At 38.6% G+C, this 12,262-nt stretch overlaps 1 protein-coding gene across 1 annotated transcript in view; it reads right to left on the bottom strand.

Moving 5' to 3' along the window:
* ARHGAP36 (Rho GTPase activating protein 36) overlaps window positions 1-4,526 on the bottom strand; it is a 59,504-nt gene extending 54,978 nt beyond the window's left edge. The window contains exon 1 of the mRNA XM_056130291.1: window positions 4,413-4,526. The gene's annotated coding sequence lies outside the window, so the exon portion shown is untranslated. The remainder of the gene's footprint in view (window positions 1-4,412) is intronic.
* Between the last annotated feature and the right edge of the window lie 7,736 nt (window positions 4,527-12,262).

Here is a 12,262-nt window from a genome sequence, read left to right as displayed (position 1 = left end):
CAGTGAAAACAGGGATGTGACTTATGTGAAAATTGTAACTGTTGTTAACTACAGGAGGGACATTGTAATTAGGAGTAGGGCAAAACCTGGGCATAACAGGCGCTAATATATTTTTAATATTTTTATTTGGGGCCACACCTATTGATGCTCAGTACATACTCCTGGCTCTGTGCTCAGGGTTCACTAGGAAACCCTATGGATGACAGGGACTGAACTTGGGTCAGACATATACAAGGTAAGTGCCCTGTGTTCTATACTACTGCTTCAGCCCTGAGTAGTAGTCTATTTTTAAGCGGGTGATACTTAACATGATTTATGCACTTTTCTTTATGTGTGGTATATTTCACATAAAGAAGAAGTAGCTCTAGAAATATTTTTCCTTTCTAAAAAGGAAAAAAGCCAAAGAGAAATCTTTGCTTCTGACTAATGAAACCCTATGTTCTATTCATCCTCTGATACTTGTTCCCATTAATGGGATTCTGGCTTTATTCAAAGAAGACTGAGAGTGTGTCACATAACTTTTTATATCCACCCTCCCTAGTTTTCCATCTTTAATGTCAGCTGGACTCAAACTTTCATTCAACCACTATCAGCCAACTGAACAGAATCAAAGATACTATTGCTGCCACTCTCTAGGACCCTTCTTTCATTCTCCCTCCCTCTCATTATTAAGTAATTATTATACCATTTTACTTCAGTCTTTCTCCTGAATGTTTTTATCTTATTTTTAGCCTTGTTTATGTCCTAAGGAACAATTATTGGATGATACAACTGGATGTCATTGGCTTAAGACTCTGCAAGTCTCTTCAAAGACACAAGTATCCACTGCCTTCACTGCGCAGCTTCCTCTGCTCTTGGCCAATTCACTTATAATATCTACTTATCCCCATCCCAAATCCCAACCCTTTCCCTAAGATCTCACAGGACTAACGTACCTATCTGAAATCCTTGGGCTCAGATATGTTTCAGAATTCAGAAACTTAGAAACTATATCAAGATAATCCTGTGTAATCTGCCTATATTACATAATTTCTAGCAGGTTGTCAAATAGTTTCCCATAATAAAAATACATTAATATTTCTGTCATTAAGTAAATGATATTCATATTTAATGAGACTTGAAGATTATAAACACCTTAATTTTACTTAAAATGAGTTTTAGCATCAAGCTTGTGAGATAGTTTTTTTTCTAGGATGGGAGCACAACTAGAGGTGCTCAGGGCACCATATTTAGTGCTGGCATGGAACCATATTCGGTTGCATGCAAGGCAAGAACCTTAACCCCTGTACTTTCTCTCCAGCCATGACAAAGTGTGTGATTTGCAGAGTTCTTCATGATTTTGAAAATACAAATATGTAATGATTATCCATAGTAGTAACCCAAAGCTTGTTTGTTGGATGGACAGAAAGATGGATGGAAGTGAATGGATGTGATGTATAAACATACATTTATATTCCCTAATGATCAAAAAAAATTTATATTTATATAAAATTTTTATTTATAAATTAGTGTTTATGTACTTAGTCAAGTGTGTCCAACTGTGAGTTGAGTTGAATTGTGATAATACATTGAATTCTAATGATAGTAAGAAGACCATCATTAGAAAAATCTACCACCATAAATGGCTTGTGTTGGGTCAGGTGACCATGAATAAACCAATCAATGACTTCTCACATGAAAAAAACAGTGATTATATTCTTTTTCCTGCCCATAGAGCAATCTGTAAGGTATTTCTTGATCAGTAAGGAAGAATGAACATGGCATATACTTGGGGTTATTTTGTTGAGTCCAATATGAAAGGAATAAATGGACTACCTCTATATAGATGACCGTTCTTAAATTACCTTGATTTCATGCAGGCTTTGCAAAGATATAGAGTGACAATAGGTTGAATTCATCTTCCCCAACAAATACTCAGAGTTCAGTGACTATGTATTTCTAAGTGGAAGTAGGTGTTTTTACTTCCAGTCACCCCAGGTAAAGGTTACTAAATCTTGAGTTGTGATGCCTGAGGGACAAATCAAAGAGTTCTGGAGGAGACAAGCAAGGGAATGGAGTTTGAGTCAAATCAAATTTTCAGGTTCCTGCACCCAGAAGATGCCAAGGAATCTTGGGAAAACTCAGCAGAAGAAAAACCATACAAGTATGTGTAGTACAAATACCTAGAGAGGAATCTCACTGGGAAAGGGGCATTTGAGAGAGTTTAGAAGGATCAACCTTCAAAGTAGGTAAAGGAAGATACATGATAACTTTCAGTGCCTATACTGCAAACCCAATGCCCAAAAGGAGAGAGTGAGAGAGAGAGAGAGAGAAGAAGAAGAAGAATAGTGCCTGCCATAGAGGTAGGCAAGGGGGAAAGGGGGAAAACTGGAGACAATGGTGGTAGGAAAGGTACACAGGTGAGGGGATGGAGTTGGAACATTGTATGACTGAAACCAAATCATGAACAACTTTGTAACTGTATATCTCATGATAATTCAATTTTTAAAAAAGAAGCATCAGCCTCAAAATTTCAGGGACACTGGTCAGTTTGGTCTTAGTCAGTAGGTACTATGAGTTAAAAGTTTGTTAGCTCCCTTGAAAATGACCCAGGTTTTTCTATCTTAAAACACAGAGACCTGGCTTAGATCTCTTTTTTTTTTTTTTTTTGCTTAGATCTCTAAGGTCTCTTCTAACCCTTCTTTTCAACACCATTGAACCTATAATTTTCTTTTCAAAGTATTTTTCTTTGGGGGAAGTTAGGTTATTTGGGTCACATCTCACAGTGCTCAGGTACTACTCTCAGCTTATCATTCAGGGGTCACTAGGGGATACTCAGAGACAACTTAATACCAGAGTTTGAATCTGAAACTTCCATATCAAAGCATGTGTTCTGCTCCTTTGAGTTATCTCTCCATCTTTATTTTGTTTATTACATTTATAGAAGTAATTAATACACGTTTCTTGCTGACAGTTTGGAAAATCATGTAAAAACATGAATGTTTACACTTACCTGTCATTCCATTTTCTGCAAGTCTGAGTTTATTTCAATTCCTTATTAAATATTGCTTCCTTTAATTTTTCATTTTGACTTCAGAATTATGCATACTTTTGAATTATTATTTTATTGAAGAAATCTTGATTCACATGAGTATAGATTTTATGTGTTTTAGGTGTCAATTTTACCACCACTCCAAAAAAGTGCCAGTAAACCTCCATCACAATCCATACCACCTTTCTCTTTATAATATTGTGATCATAGAATTTTGTATTCTGAGTGATATACATATATAGAAAGAGTGAACATTTCCAAGTCATTTCAAAAGATATGATTCTGTCTGATTTGAATATTTACAAAAAGTATAAAATGGAATCCCTTGCCTTATGAAATTTACATCTGGTTAAAGAAGATTTATATAAACCAATATTATAAATTGAAATAAAATGAAGTGTCATTTCTTTGCAAAAGCTAGGAGGATGCCAAGAATTCAAAGGAGGAAGATATTGATATGGAAAACTATAGCAAGGGAAGGCTCTCAGGGAAAGTAGGACTTAAATTCATCTTGAAAAAATTACTGAAGGGTCATGAGTAAAACAGAAATATCGTGGAAATAAATACTTTGGGGAAAACTGGACTAAGAAATCAGATCCAGTTATTATTTCTGGTGTCCTCAGTTACCTGTGGCCAGAATTTCACTATTCTCCAGTGGCTAATGTTACCTGAGTCCCCAAACCCAGGTTTCTAACCTAAAAGAAATTTGGAGGATGAATGTGTGAAAAACGAAGCATTTAGATCAATGTGTCAAAGCTTAGGCTCAGATTTTTTTAAGTTTAGCAATTGACTTATTTCTTTTTGAATCTTGAAGACAGGTGTTTCAAATGTTATGGTACTAGTGGTTAGAGTTGCCAATTGGACAACTTACTATGTATATTGCTGACTACCTGACTCTAAGGCTGTAGTAACAGTAAATTCACTTCTGTAGCATGGTGATCACAATAAAAAACAGATAATGCTTATGGTACAATCTTCCTATATCCACTGAAAACATAGTTGAAAATTCATAAAGTTCGCTAAACCCCATATATGGTATGAAAAGTACACCTGTAAAACAAGGAAGAAAAACAAGCTTGAAGAAAACTGATAGAAAGATAGCCCTATATGATATACCACAGTTAGAAATTCAGTTGTGATATATCTTAAAGTTCTTTGCCTATATTCAGGACATTTGGTAACAAATAGTTTTATTGACCTTCAACCAAACTCTACTGAGTTCAACCTCAGTCTTGTTCCTCTGTAAAATGGGAACCATCCAAGGTTTCCTTTTAGCAAAAACCATGTTTTGAGTCTATGAATTCTTTGAATCTTCACAGCCTTTTTGATTTCAGGAATCCCCTGTAAAAGTGTAAACAACACTAAGAAAATTACATCTTACCCTTTTTTGCCAGTCATCACCATACCCAGGAATCCAAGTCCTTTGGGGAATGAAACCAGGAGAAAGATCAGGCCCAGCCCAAGAAGAGAAACACAAAGAGGAGAAGTGGGTGGGTCCTCATGAGGAGACACCAATTTAGCAAAGGGAGCATCTTGATACCTCCTCCTTTATCTGCTCTCCCCCAAGTGTCCAGCTGCAGGTTATAATTGAGTGCGTGTCTATGGAGATGCCTGCTCACAACAATGTACCATGGCTGCCAGCTTGCTATTTCGAACCAATTGGAGAACCCGAAGTGAGGTGAGGTACCCTGAGGCCAATCATAGTGGAAGTGTCTCTTTAATGATCACAGAGACTGCATATTTGGCTTCTCCTCATTGGTTCAGGCCAACTGAAGCCTGTCTGGACTCTCAGCCAATGCTGAGCTCTCAGTGAACAGGAATAGATTCAGCTGCTGGATGCTGTTTTCTTCTGAGGCTGATGGGTAGCCCTGACTCAACTCAAGGATTCTCTCTCTCTCTCTCTCTCTCTCTCTCTCTCTCTCTCTCTCTCACCCTTGTCACTCTGACTGAAAACTTTTGCTTTGAAGCACAGAAGGTATGAATAATGGGACCTAATTAAGGCAGCCTGAGGAGAGATAGGAATGTGGGAGGTCATGGGCCATGCCCAGATTCAGTCCCTGCAGGTAAGTGAAGGTGAACTGCTAAAGGGAGATAAAAAGCATGTAGAACTGGAGGGACTGGGCACTGTAGGATAGAAGTCCAGGGAAGATTCTAACAAATCCCAAGTATTACTTTCTTCCCATAAGCCATTAATAGTTAAGTGGTTTATGTATAAACTTATAGTGCCTTCTCTATTCTTACTTATTTCTGGAAAGAGTTATTTTCTAGAGAGTGAAAGAAGTTTGTTGAGTGTGTGCAAGATCCCAACTGGTAGCAGCTATATTCCTTACTTTAGAATGCCAACAGTGTGGAGATAGACTTAACAGCTCTGGACTCCAAGGAACCATGTGTCCCATGAGTTTTGCATCCTGTATCTCAGACTACAATTTGACTATTTCTCATATGCTTCAAGAAATGCAGAAGCTGTGGGGGAGCCCTAAGTAGACTGAGTAGTTGCTGTTTTTTTTCCCTGACCACTGACATTAATGTAAGGGCAAAATCCTGAACCTTAGCAGCCACTTAAGTAATGCATGCATAAAAAGAAAAGTAAGAGAGTACGAGTTTCAGGCAAAGTCTTCAGGCAAATATTTCTATTCCAGGAAACATTCAGTCATTTATCAAACATTTTCTGAGTCTACAGACAAGCACTCTGCAAGATGCAAAGTGAGCAAAGAGGAATAAGACACACAGGCTTTTAGTTAATACAACTAAGACAAGGCTAAGGGAGGAGTGTGTTTTGAGCACTGATATATACTGATTTATGTTCTTTAGTTATTGGTATTATAAATGGCTTTAGAATGCTCCAGAACTGGTCCTCGATAAAACCAATCAGAAAATGTCTGTCATTGATGACCTTAAGGTGCTTCCCTTTAACGACTTTCATAAAACAATTCTGCTACAAAATTGCTATAAGACCTTGGGTGAGTCTATTGTAAAGTTTCTCTTCCTAATAAACAGCTTTGGCTAGAGGCTGTGAAACTCTTTTCAAATCTGATAGAACACCAACACTTAGGAGTCTTTAGTAATAGACATTTACTCCTTAGTACACATTTAAGTATTTATGATACTTCTCCTTTGGTTTAAATACATTTTACACAAAAAAGCTTTAAGTTTAATTTTTCTCCAATTGTAGAATGAAACTCTAATCATTGGTAAAGGAATTTCAAGGTATACCTACAATAGGGACAAGAATTGGGGGAAGAGAAAGGGGGTATAATGAACCTCCTGAATATCCTAACATTCTCTTTCCCTCACAGTGTAAGGCTTTGTGTTCCATAGAGGCTAATCCCAAACAATAGGGCTGGAGCGATAGCTACTGATAATAAAAAGAACTATTTGAATAATAAAGTCCTCTTTGAGGTTTGTAATACTTTAACACCAAGGAGCTCTCTGACTACATATTATACAGGACTAAGACGTGAAAATAACAGAATCATTTCCCATTAAATTACTCTCCATTCCTGCCTAGTTCGTGTTCTTTTGCACTCTAGATCTCAAGTCCTGTAGCACTGTAGCACTGTCCTCCCATTGTTCATTGATTTGCTTGAGCGGGCACCAGTAACGTCTCCATTTTGAGACTTGTTTTTACTGTTTTTGGCATATCGAATACACCCGAGGATGCTTGCCAGGCTCTGCTCTATGGACGGGATACTCTCTGTAGCTTGCCAGGCTCTCCGAGAGGGATGATAGATAGGGATGGAGGAATCGAACCCGGGTCAGTCTCGTGCAAGACAAATGCCCTACCCGCTGTGCTATCGCTCCACCCATCTCAAGTCCATTGGGTAAAAATATTTTGAATGATATAAGGGCAGAAAAAGAGTGATTGAAATGTGCATCATTCCTTAAGTACATTTAATTTTGAAAGATATATAATCAATCAACCTTGCTCCCTGTCTAATCATGGTAGCTAGAAGAGGCAAAGTAAAACTTTTGCAGTTCACTTCAGACCAAAACAGACAGCCAAAGTAGGAGTGGAAAGGGGTGGAATCAATGACTCCAATCAATGTTCTATATTAATATTTTTATATGGCAGCGTTGATTTGCAGCTGACCATGTGCCAACTGGCATCTGGAAAATATTACTCAATCTACCCAATTGATGTAATAATTAGATTGCATATATGGCTCCTCTGCGCTCACTGCCAGCTCAAGAAATAAATGTTATTGGTGAGCCAATCAATCTTTTCCCCCATTAAAGTTTCAACCTGCATCAGCAGTTATATTATGGAGATCAAAAGTCACCCAAATGAGAGAAAACTAGCAAAGAGAAAACTGGCAATTTGGGAGAGGATTATACTGCAGTATTTTCCCAGCAGTATTTATATGATCAAGATCTGGGCAGATAAATAAATGAATCCAACTAGACATCCTACTTTGGGTCAAAAAACTGAAAAACACTAGAGGCATAGTCTACAGCAAGGTTTAGCTTTCTCTAATATAGTTGTATGTTTCATATATAAACCAGTTAATGAAAGTGAAAAAAATTTATAAGAAAGGAAGGATTTACTCATATGATGCTTGTCTTTCTGATGGGCAGAATAATGTTTTATCTTGAATAATCCATGTCTTATTACCCAGATCCTGTGAATATTACCTTGGGTGGACTTTAGTGATTAACTTGAGAATCTTGAAATATTATTTTGGGTTTTCTGAATAGTCCTGAATGCAACCATAAGAATCCTTATTAACATGGAACATGAGTCAGAGGAAAATTATAAACAGAAGAAAAGAAGGCAATGTATTCAGGTATGCTAAGACTGAGAGCCACCATAAACTGGAAAAGACAAAATACATATTCTCCTAGAGCCTCTGGAAAGAATATGGCCATACCAATACCTAGGTCTTGGCACAAAAACTGATATTGAACTTTTAATCCCCAGACTGTGAGATGATATATTTATATTGCATAAAACTTCATAGATTGTGGTAATTTGTTACATTAAGCATAGGAAACTAAGGCACTCCTCTTTTACTAAGATCAGTTCACAGATAGAATGATAAAACAAAAACTTCCTATTGTAATATGAAAGGTATCCAAATATTCCTCCACCCAAAATATGATCTTCATTTATCACAATGCAGTATTAAACACTAGAAATCCAAAGTTCACATATACATGTCAATACTTATGCTTTGGGTATAATTATTTTTGCTACTATATTACAAATAGTACACATAAGCCCTTATTTTCCATTAATTGTTTTTCATTTAATTTTTGTGTCCAACTGCTTCCAGCCACCAACAGGCTTTTGAGGTACAGAGAAGGACACTGAGAAAGTAGGAAAGTAGAGTGAAAAAATATTTGAAGCCACAATTGGGATCAAATCAAATGCGTTTTAGTAACAAAACTAAGTAGAGCCCTTACAAATTTACAAGACAGAGTAAAACCAATTTAATTTACTCTTCTGATAAAGTCAAAAGGCATGTGGATCAGGAGAATGTTATACACAGGATACATACGGATTTTAACAAAACTTTTGACTGGCTCACATGAGTCTTTCCCATGAATAGATGATGTGAAAGAAACAGTCTACAGGTAAGACATAAGAGCCAGTAAGATGGTGCTGAATCGAAGTGTCTAGAACCGGTTATAGATCTCTTACGTAAGTCCCAGTCAAGCCACTGTTCCTTTGAAATATTGTAGTTGAGGTAAAATGGTTACAATGGTATGGTGTTTACATGTATGATTTTAGTGTACAAATTTTCTACTCCTACCACCACCAAATTGCCCAACACCCTTCACCACTGTCCTATTGTCACTTCTACATTCACTTCTTCCTCTTATCCCTTTCTCTCCCTCTGTACCACTCGGTAGTATCATTTCTGTAGTCAAAATCCAAGGGTTTTTGTCATATTGTCAGTTCCCTTGCTTTCCTTACATACCATATATGAGTAAGATCAGGTCACTATTCTTAATTAAGGTTCACATGAAGATCAAGGTAGCATGTTTTCTGAGAGGGTACTGAAACTGAAGGGTTCAGCTGACAGACCGGTTGTTTGGAATTAGAACACAAAGCAATAGCAGCTGGGACTGACTTAAGGTGACCTCCGTGGAATGCAATGTCCAGAACTAAGAATCTGAAATTCACTTGCACAAAGACAGGTTTATATACAGAACAGGAATCAGTACAAAAGGTAGAGAGGTCAGCAAGTGGGCAGCATGATGAGTCAGAAGAACATGATGATGTTTAGAAGGCTGAGGGAAGAAAAGATAAATGTAGCCATGTAGCCAGAGTGTGTATCTACAGAAACAGAAAAATGTGGTCCCACTTACATATTACTATTTTTCTGACACTATTTGGAGTTGAAACCTGTGAAATATTTTTTATCTTCGAGTTGTGTTTTTCTTAAAAAGAAAAAAATAAAATATTAAACTTGTTTTGTACTGCTCCTGTGTCAGTGATCACCAGAGATAATTATTGATCATTTTCTACGAGCCAAATAAATTTTTAGAAGTGCCATATGTTAATACATTTAAAACTCACAATAACCATATGAGATGGGAACCATTACTATTATCTTCATTGTTGAGAGAAGGAAAACAGGTTCAGAGAACTTTTCAAAGACCACATAGTAATTAAGTGACATAGGTTGGATTTGAGTTCAGGATTCTCAAGTGCTACAGCCTGTGCATCTTTTTTTTAAAAAAAATTAGGCACTGTGATTAATTTTGTTAATAGTAGGGTTTCATGCTTAAGCCATTCCAGTACCACACCCTCCACCCCGTCTGCTTCCCTCCACTATTATCACTGTGTCTCACTCTATAATATTCCCATCCCTGTCCTCCCTACGGGCTGGAGCGATAGCACAGCTGTAGGGCGTTTCCCTTGCGCGCAGCCAGCCTGGCCGAGCCGGGTTCAATTCCTTCGCCCCTCTCGGAGAGCCAGGCAAGCTACCGAGAGTATCTCGCCTGCACGGCAAAGCCTGGGCAAGCTACCCGTGACGTATTCAATATGCCAAACACAGTAACAACAAGTCTCAAAATGGGGGGATGGGGAGTGGGAGGGATACTGGGATCCGTGGTGGTGGAAAATGGGCACTGGTGGAGGGATGGGTACTTGAACATTGTATAACTGAAACCCAAGCACAAAAATTTTTTAAGTCTACAACTATACCTCATGGTGTTTCACTAATAAAAATTTTTTTAAAAATAAAAAAATTCATTTCATTTTCATTTCATTTCATCATCCTGTTATTCATCGATTGCCTCGAGCAGGCCCCAGTAACGTCTCTTTCATCCTAGCCCTGAGATTATATTCAAGGCTCTTTAGGAGAATGAGACCCATCATTGTTACTGGTATTTGGCATAATTGGTATGCCACGGGGAGTTTGCAGACTCTGCCCTGTGGGCAGGCTACATTCGATAGCCTGCAAGTTTGTCCAAAGTAGGAATGAGATAATAAGATGTCATAAAAAGATGTCCTGATATGATGTCGCGTGGCCGCGAATGTGGCTGCGCGGTTCCAGGAACTGGATTTTATCGTCTCTGAGTCTTGGCCGTTGAAATTTAAAAAATGGAGACGTTACTGGGCCTGCTTGAGCAAATCGATGAACAACGGGACTGGCAAGCTACCCGTGACGTATTCAATATGCCAAACACAGTAACAACAAGTCTCAAAACGGAGACGTTACTGGGCCTGCTTGAGCAAATCGATGAACCACGGGACAGTCCTCCCTACAGTGATTGCTTCTTACTAAAGAATAGTTTTCATTTCCCTATTGCCTATGGGTATTTGTTATTTTCTTACTATCTTTCTTTGTATCCGATATATAAGGAAGATCAATCTGTCTGTATCTCTCCTGAGTAAGTTCACTCAGCATGATACTCTCCAAATCCATCCTTAAAGCATCAAATTGTATGATTTCATATTTTCTTATAGCTGAATAGTATTCCTTGGTGTATGTGTGACATATCTTCTTTATCCAGTCATCTGCTCTTGGACACTTGGGTTGTTTCCAGATTTTGGCTATTGTGAATAGTGTGGCAATAAACATAGGAGTGAAAGTTTCTTTTTTAAGTTGCTATTGATTGATATTCTGTGATTTGCAATACTGTTAATGATAATTTCTCATGGAGTGAAAATATTTCTAAAAGAGTTTTGGGTCTCTTGGGGTATATACCAAGAAGTAGAATTGCTGAATCATTTAGAGGCTTGATTCCTAGTATTTTGAGAAGTGTCCATATTGTCTTCCCAAACATTTGGGCCAGTTGACATTCACACTAGCAGTGAATGAGGATCATATTTCCTTCACACACCAACATTGGTTTTTTTGGTTTTTTGTCATGTATGCCAGTCTCATTGGTGTGAAATGATACCTTTTTATGTTTGATTAGCGTTTATATGATAATAAGTTATTGAGACCATATTCCATATACCTCTTGGACATGTGTATGTCTTCCTTGAGGAAATATTTTTCATATATTTTCGTATTTTTTTTAATCTCATTCTTACTTTGGACAACCTGGCAGGCTACCAAATGTAACCTGCTCACACAGCAGAGTCTGGCAAACTCCCCGTGGTGTACCCAATATGCCAAATACCAGTAACAATGATGGGTCTCATTCTTCTAACCATGAAAGAGCCTTGAATATGACACTTTAAAATCTCTGGGCTACGCCTCCCCCAGATGGAACCCCGGTGACCAGAAGCCTCTACAAGCATAACTCGAGTATGGGGGAACTAGGACTTTTCCTCCAAACTGCCGGGACCTCTCCGGCTCCCAGGTAACCTCTGATTCCGGAAGTCAGGCCCACAACCCGCCCCCCAGAGCCATCTTTGCAGCACACAGCCGCAGAGAAGAAAGGCCACGTGGGGGGCTGGCTCCACAGCTCCCGGAGAAGACACCAGGTTCCAAAAAGAGCCGAGATCACCGGGAAGTCCCAGATGGGGTAGGTGCCGCATCCTACCTCCCCCAGATGGAACCCCGGTGACCAGAAGCCTCTACAAGCATAGCTGGAGTATGCGGGAACTAGGACTTTTCCTCCAAACTGAGCAGCCGCTCATGCGGCCGCGCAACATCTCCATACATACAAAGTGATCAATGGGAAGTAAATCATCCAACGTTTCTCCCTGAGAATCAGGCTTAACTCTTATACAAAACACAACACCCAATAGGAGAGAGAGAACAAAAGGGAATGCCCTGCCACAGAGACAGGGTGGGTTGGTGGGGGGGGGGTTGGAGGGATACTGGG

The sequence above is a fragment of the Sorex fumeus genome, unplaced genomic scaffold (genome assembly GCF_029834395.1).
Source record: "Sorex fumeus unplaced genomic scaffold, SorFum_2.1 ptg000075l, whole genome shotgun sequence".
In the NCBI taxonomy this organism is placed as follows: Eukaryota; Metazoa; Chordata; class Mammalia; order Eulipotyphla; family Soricidae; genus Sorex; species Sorex fumeus.
The sequence above is the reverse complement of the archived record's forward strand: the minus strand, read 5'-3'. Positions and strand labels throughout refer to the sequence as shown.